Here is an 8,788-nt window from a genome sequence, read left to right as displayed (position 1 = left end):
TGGCGGCCAAGGGGAGACTGTAAAGCGCGAGCGCAACAGCTCGACCGAGTGTATTAACCGTCTTGTTAGGGCAACGTCAAACATCCTTATTAAAGCTCAAGCACAAATAGGCACTGTGTGCTCGTTTACACGGAGACTTCTCTGTGCGGATAATTTGATTTTTGAAGGGTCAGGGACAGGAGATTGGGTCAATATTGAGATATATTAATTTTCCATCTTCTGAACAATCGAATTATGTTTTAGTTTAGTATTATTTACAGAAAATGCTCGTAATTTTCAAAAATTACAGATTTTTAACCATTTCATCAATCTTTCTCCAAAATTAAGATTTCTCATTTTTTTTCAGATTTTTAAAATGTTATCTAACGGTTCAATATCGAGTAGTTGATTATCAGAATATACACGGAGAGAAAAATTCAATAAAAATTACCAGAAAAAAAACGTAAAAATTACATTTCGAAACGTAATCCGCGAACGAAGTAAAATTGAATAAAAAGTGTGAGGTCGAAACTGAAATTGTACGAATCGCCACGTAAATTCTACGATTTGATCCGTAAAATTTCACCACCCGTCTGATGACTCACCGCTGTGGGGATAACAAATCGTTCCGTAATTTTTCCCCAACGATTGAGAAATTTTGTGGAACGGAAGGTAGAAATACCTCACCAGCATCAAATTGTTGAACGTTCTAGAATTTTTGATTTTGGAAGCATAATAAGCCGGGAAGTTTCTGTAAGATTTGACTTCTTTGGTAAATATTACGTGACAATTTCGTACTTTGTTCGGTGATGAACCTGAAAACTCACTGAACGTTTCAGATTTCTTCTCTTCCATTCTTATAAAAATTGCCGGAAAACGATTCCCCATTGCGAATTACGTGAATAGTTCCATAATTTTTACTGGATATTTCTCTCCATGTATTCATTATCTGTTTTTACAAAAACAAGTTTTGCTTAGCCTAGAAATAAGTACAAAGTGAGAAAGAATAATGAAACAATGCGTCAATTTTGCGAAATAATTGCAATGCTGAGTGATTTCCAGACCAAATTTAAGGCAAAAAACGTCTGCGTTCGCAAATTTGATGATTTATAAAAAGAGTCTCTTGACATGTTCTCTTGAAACCACTCGTTATTGAGAATCATGAAAAAATATTGGAAAATTGATTTGGGATTGAAATAAAACGGTTAGAGTTGCAGAAAATATTAATGAATTGAATTAAACAGAAGAAAAAAATGGTTCCAATGCCAACAAGTCAATAATGAGCGTTGGAAAATTCAGAAAGATTGATTTTTAAGGTAAATGACAGCATAAATTCCTGAAAATAATTTTTCATCCTGACACAGGCGTTATAAATGCATCGATTGAGTTCTGAATAGTAGAGTGAGGTGTGCGGGTGAAATTGGGAGGTGGTAGGGGAAGGGGAGAGAGGGTTGTGAATCGAGATCGCGGGAAATGCACGCGAAACCCTGGGAGTGAGAGGTTGTAGTTTGAATGGGGGCTAGTTTGAGATAGTTAGTGGGCCTTCAGGAGTACAATCGCCTGCGATTGGTTCAGCCCGGCCTACAATCACAGCCCGAGACCCGAATTACATATCCTTCAACGTTGAGATCCCTTGTGAATCTGTGCACGCACATTTTAACTATTCCCGTATAATCAATGTTTCCTCAAGTGAGAGGGATATTTCTTTCCCATTTTCTCGCGAACGATAGATCCATTGAATTTGAATGGAGGAAAAATCATTTGAAAATAGATGTCGTTAGGGAATTACGCAAATATTGGCTTGAACGTTTTGGTGTAGGTATGGTACGTGCGTTAACATAACGTCTAGTGTACTCGAAGCGTCGCAAGCTCCTTGACAAATATTAGCGTTTCGTAGTGCGATCCCTTACCCCGCAGTCACCGTACTCTCTTGGAATTATCTCAGCCATGGAGCTGAGAATTCTTTGAGAGTTAATTGGACACTGGAGATATTACGAAGTTGGCTGTGTGAATGTGGTGAGACCGAAGAATCAAGCGAGAGGTGAGGAATTGAATCAAACCTCTGGACGTAACAATAAGTAAATAATTGAATAGTGAACGGAACGAGTGGAATCTGAAGTTTGTGGTCTTGAAGCGGAGGATTTTAAAAGGCGCTTTTGCTCGAAAGTTAGCGAACAATGTTGGAAATTTTTCGAAATTTCATGGAAAATATGGTAGTCATTGTCATGAGAGTGACATTGAATCCGATTTATTTGAAATTGTTTACTTATTGCAAGAAAAAGGATTTAATTATATTAAACAAACACTTTATTTATTTCAAATAAATATTTATTTAGTTAAAAGACAAAATTTATTTGATTCGAATAAAGAATTCATTTGGATCAAATAAAGATTTGTTAATAGTAAAAAAACATTTATTTAATACAAACAAAAATTTGAATCCAAATTTTTATTTAATTAAAAAAAATCTTTCTTTGATACTATTTAAATAACTTATTTATTTGATTTAAAAAAACTATATTTGATGCAACTAAATCATTTTTCCAGGTGTATTCTCTGAATCATTTCTCCGAGTAATGTCTTCTGTTCTGTTATTTTGACTCAGTGAAGACGAAATAATAAATATAAAACTACCATTCTTAATTCGTTTGCCCTCAGCACCCGTTCACTTCAATATTAGATTAGACACTAACGTTAGGAATAAGTGAATACGTATGTGGTAACAAGGACCACGGCCGCTCCGCGGAAACCTCAGATCAAATACACCGGAGTTCTCTCGTGTACTGCAACGACAGACGACTAACGGAATAACTAATTTATCAATTCTTCGGTTCGGTTGGCTTCGATTCACGGCGAGAGACTATTTGCCCACTCGTGCAAACACCGTCCGCTCACCAAACCTATGCTGTACCCACCTCCTTCCCCCTGCGGCGCCTCTTTTACGTATAACCATCGATTTCACTGTATATCATTGCACATATATTTGTACGAAAATCGCCGGGAGGAGATACTGGTGGATCAACAATGTCTTTGAAGGCAAATTCTGTACCAATCAAACACTTCGATCTTTGGGGAGCATTTTTAATTATGTCGCACGCCCCGGAGAAAACTTTGGTGATAATTATTTCAGTATTGTACACGGAGAGAAATTTTTTAGAAAAATTCTAGTGCTAGCACGGGAAAAGAGGCGCAAAGTGACGGCCAGGAAAAAATTCCAGTGCCGGGACTAGAAATTTTATTGGGGAAAACGTGAATTTTTCCCCTTATTGCTGTGAAAATTTCACAGAAATCCCCAGAAATTTTACCCGAAATACCAAGAAATTTTACCTTACTAACACTAGAATTTTTCACAGCTTGTGGATTCTTATTTTTTCGACTACTTGTACTAGAATTTTTCTAGAAAATTTCTCTCCGTGTATTAAAGGGTATCATGAGGAATTTTTCCTCATTTTTACACTGGTGAAGATTTTTGGCTGAAATTTCCGGTGTACTTATTGGTAATTTTCATCATATTATAGTTCTACTGGAATTACGAGGAATTTCTTTACTGAAAATTCGAGATTTTATGGACAAATTAATTGTAATTGTCAATTTCAGTGTAATTATCACTTAGTTAATAGAAATTGAGACAATTCCAGCAAATATTTTCTTGATTTTCCATTTAATTGAAAATACATGGTAATTTGGAAGTGAATATTCAAGTTTTCATTGAAAATCCAAATCCCTTGTGGAATTGTCGTCTCAATGCTGATTAAAAATGAGAAGTTTCATTGAATTTTCAGCGAAATCTAGAATTTAGAAGATTTCGGCACTCTTCGTCCCCCCGCCGCAACCACGAACATCAACGTGACCAGATAATTTATTCCGTCGCCTCCTCTAGCCTCCTCTCTCACATATCTCCTTACTGAAACCCCAAGTTAATGTGTATCATAATATCAAATTCAGTGAAATATTAGGTAGTGTTGTGATAAAACGGTTAAGAAATAAAATGAGTGCCCTTTATTTTCTCTTCATGAGGTGTATAACGCTGTAGAGATACATTGGCCTGTCAGACGTTCCACATACGTTTGCCGCCCATTCCGCTTTTAATATGGGAGAGAGGAAATGGAGGAGAGGTTAAAATAAAATTAATACGATGATATGCTGAATGACAATGTTTACTCATTTTTAACTATTGAATGTAATTTATCATGTAATAGAAAACAGTCAGGGATCAAGCTTTTATTGTGCGGTACCGGAATTTTTACTATGCAGCACCGGAATTTTTCTGGTGCTAGACAATTGAACCCACTTTGCCAGACGGCACGGTAATTTTTGCCTGAATTTCCCCTGAAAAATTCTGGAATTTTTTCCTCCGTGTAGAAAGAACAATTCTTCCCCTTTCCGATGAGCCAAGACTGAGCTCAATTGATAAATTTGTTTCTGAATGGTGAATAATTTTTAAAAAGTCTAAAGTGTCCATTTTACCCCATACTCCCCTATCCCCTCCATACGGAATAAGCGAAAAAGTCGAATAAACCAACCAATTCCCCTCTCTCCCGCACCCCCTCAACACCGCCCTCAACATTTCAATTACCAATTTTCATTTTTCCAAACGACTGTCGGACTACCCCCCGTTAACCGAAGTTTTACGAGAATATCCGGCCCCCGTAATATTTCACAGTAATGATATTTACGGGAAAACGTGTCCCAGTCAACTGTCACATGCCACACGGATGGAAAGCCGCGCTGGTTTGTGCGCGTATCCCGGTGAAGACATTAAGCGTAATGAATTACCAGACTGTAGTTGGGAGTAATGTGTCTTAATTATGCCCAGGGAGCGGGCCAACAATAATTATGTAATTAGGTATTGTTTGGCCAAACGGAGATGGGAGCCCCTAATCACAATCCCAACGTGCCGGTTGCCTCGTCAACGAGACAATCTAGTGAATCGTGGGAGGACTATCGATCCATTTTCATGTCATCTCCCCCCCTCACTCCTTCCTCAACCCACCCTGCACCCCTGCCATCCCCTATCGTTTCTCAAAGTTCCGTCTTTCTCTTCCTCATCATCATAATTCAACGGATGTGTATCTAAACAGTGGCTTACAACACGCAAATGTCAGCGTTGAAATTGAATTTGTCTCTTCTATATTCACTGCTGGGGGGGGGAGGGCTCGAGGGGGCGGGAAAGGGGTAAAAGGGGTGAAAGTTGGGGATAAAATTCATAAGGAATTGACTAATCCAGAATGTACATGTCTCATCGTGTCACGAAGCTAGAGACGTTGGCGCATTAATATTTATACGAAGAATCAAATTCCCCAAAGCCGTCAGAATGATAGCGTGCTCACGATGGAGATAGCAGTGCAGTGAGGAGCCGGTGAGAGGCGCAAGACAAACATCAGGGGGTGTATGGAATCTTGAGGCAGTCGAGTGTCTCGAGAGCTTTAAAATCCGAGGTGCGGGTTAAGATACTACGTGAAGTCTTTAACCACTGGGTAAACCAGATTTAAGGAAATTTACATGGGTTTTGGCGTATTTAGCGTGTACTCAGTGGATTATGGGGCTCGGTATTTCGGGGCTCTATTGTAGGGTTTGAAAATTACTCGGGCTGGAGGATATTTGAATTATTTGAATTATGGGATGGTTCATTGTTCAGGGATTTATGATTTTTTTGGGAGAGGGTTTGGGAGGAAATGTACAGGGAAACCTAAACGTTAATTACGTTTTGCTAAACTGGTGCACGGAGAGAAATATTCAGTAGTAATACGATGAGACCTGCAAAATTATCGGATATTAATAAGAATAATTATAGTAAATTATAGAAATCATAATTATAGTAGCTTTACCCTTCGGCCGGGCTACGCTGTACTTTTGAATATTTTCAGTTTCTTAATTTTTCAACTAAATTGCATAGAAAAAATTTGAAAAAATTCATACCCAGTCAGTATTATCTGAATTAAACTTCGCAAAATATTGATATTTTTTCAAACATTTCCCTCTTGTAAATAAATAATAAAACTTGTTTGCAAGACGGTGGATTATTTTTTATGAGGTGTCAAAAAAATTCTTGATTCTTTCACATCTAATGAAAAGAAATTGAGATTTTAATCTTTGAGTACAATGGAAATGTTGATTTTCACATAAGACACTGGGTTAAATCCTGATTTTTAAACATTTCTTCTTTGAAAAACCAAAGGGATAATTAAATTGTGAAAAAAATTAGAATTCCGAATCTAATTGAGTTGTCTGCAGTTTTTTTGCAGTTTTCAATAATCTTTGAATTTACCGTAAGGGTAGAGCTACTTTAAATGACAAAATAATTACTCCAACAATTAAAACTTTAACTTTAGTGGTAAAGGACTGAGACAATAGCACCTCGAATAATTCATAATTTCATGCAAGTAAGTTTAATAAACTCAAAGGTAGAGTAGAGAAGTGGGTACAGGCATTCATCAGAAAGTACCACCGGGCGTTGAAGTGTACGTGCAGCCAACGGGAAGGAAGGGGGTTATAAATACATTGTGAAGACACCCTCTTCAGTGGAAAAAGACAGTGGGTACCCACCATTTTCCCCGTCCACACACACAACTGCAATTTCAACTCGACTCATTTGCATTTCCAAAGCCAGTCTAGGCGTCTTGACGACGGGGTTTTGTCTGTCCCGATTAAATTCAGCCAAAAATTTTCTGAAATAATAATTCCATTAATGAGTTTCGACTCAACAAAATCCTCTTAATAATATTTAGAGTGAAAACATCGAGGGAGACTGGATATTCCATGCGGAACCGACACGCCATGCGATAATACAGACGATATAATCGTATGTAAATTTTAAAAAAGAGAGAATTGTGCGGCGAAAAATGATTTTTAAGAAAGAGCAAAGAGACGCTATCTTGAATCTCAATTGTATACTGTAGGTGGAGCCCCGGTGGTGACCGCTCCGCGAGCGAACGGAGGTTTTCACTGCGTTTAGAGGGAGCACTTCGGGGAGGGAGATTTATGATGTTGCGGATACGTAACAGCACAACTCATTCTCTCCACTTATTATGTAAATCATTGGAAATTGTTGGGTATACCCGTGAAGGAACAATGCAAACAGAAAATGGATAATCATTGGATGGTATAATTTTTCAAAGGGAGTGAGCATTTGAACCTACCACAAAAGAAAAATATCGGGTCAGTTCGTAAATTCGTGCGGATTTTTCAGAACATGAAAAGTGAACAGAAAACATACGCTGTTAAAAATTTTTGTCTGAATTGAAAAAGCCAAATCGAAAATCGATATTGTCAAGAGGATAATATGTAAGAGATATTCAAAATAAATGTATAGAAATATATGAATAAAAATCTAGAAGCCTGAATTAAACGGCATTGCATTTTTTTTAAACTTTCAACATCATTATTTATATTTCAACCCAGTCCCATGCAGTCCCAGTGGTTAGCATCAATCGTTTCGACAATTACAGTTACCGTGCGAACGATTCCCGCAGGAAGTTTACGCTAATTAATATAACCGGTGACAATTCGTTTGAAATTGACAGTAAAATGCGTAGAAGCCCACAGGTGTGGTCTCTCTCCCTCTCGCATCCTTCCCCCACTAGTACAATAGGAGGTGTTTGGTAGAAATGGGTGCATCGCAATTTGTCAGGTGACAGACGAGAGACGGGAATAAATGGACAATTACACAAATACAATGTTTGACGTCATTTCAATGACGCGAGAGACACCTGTGATTGATTGTTAATTGCCTCGGTTTGTTACCCCCCGTCCAATGGAGTGATGCAGGATCGAGCGGCGGTGGGGGACGGTCAGTACCCCAACTAATTCAATTAAACTCCATCGATCACCAGGGGTTTTACACACATTTTTCTACGAATTTCTTTGTATTTAGGGTGGGGTAACAGTGGAATTTTCACATGTGATTTTGATTTTTTGTCACAGTTGTGAAATAAAGGCACACTGTTAACAATTTTCCAATGGAATTTCCGGTAAGGGTCTTGGAAATTTTTAATAAGTGACGAGTCCACTGAAATTTCAAGGAAATTGGTAATTAAAAATTCATAAATTTCAATTTAATTACTCCAGATTTCGATTTTTTGATACAGGTGTGAAATAAAGACACACTGTTAACAATTGTCCAATGGAATTTCCGGTAAGGGTCTTGGAAATTTTTAATAAGTGACGAGTCCACTGAAATTTCAAGGAAATTGGTAATTAAAAATTCATAAATTTCAATTTAATTACTCCGGATTTCGATTTTTTGATACAGGTGTGAAATAAAGACACACTGTTAACAATTTTCCAATGGAATTTCCGGTAAGGGTCTTGGAAATTTTTAATAAGTGACGAGTCCACTGAAATTTCAAGGAAATTGGTAATTAAAAATTCATAAATTTCAATTTAATTACTCCTGATTTCGATTTTTTGATACAGTTGTGAAATAAAGACACACTGTTAGCAATTTTCCACTGAAATTTCCGGTAAGGGTTTTGGAAATTTTTAATAAGTGACGAGTCCACTGAAATTTCAAGGAAATTGGTAATTAAAAATTCATAAATTTCAATTTAATTACTCCTGATTTCGATTTTTTGATACAGTTATGAAATAAAGACACACTGTTAGCAATTTTCCACTGAAATTTCCGGTAAGGGTCTTGGATATTTTTAATAAGTAACAAGTCTACTGAAATTTCAAGGAATTTGGTAATCAAAAATTCATAATTTTAGGGAAAAATCTGTGGGAATTGTAAATTTTAATTTAATTATTCCTCATTTTGATTTTTTGATACAGTTGTGAAATAAAGGCACACTGTTAGCAATTTTCCCCT

Source organism: Diachasma alloeum, unplaced genomic scaffold (assembly GCF_001412515.2).
Source record: "Diachasma alloeum isolate Michigan unplaced genomic scaffold, Dall2.0 Dall_scaffold_00325, whole genome shotgun sequence".
In the NCBI taxonomy this organism is placed as follows: Eukaryota; Metazoa; Arthropoda; class Insecta; order Hymenoptera; family Braconidae; genus Diachasma; species Diachasma alloeum.
This window is presented reverse-complemented; position numbering follows the sequence as displayed.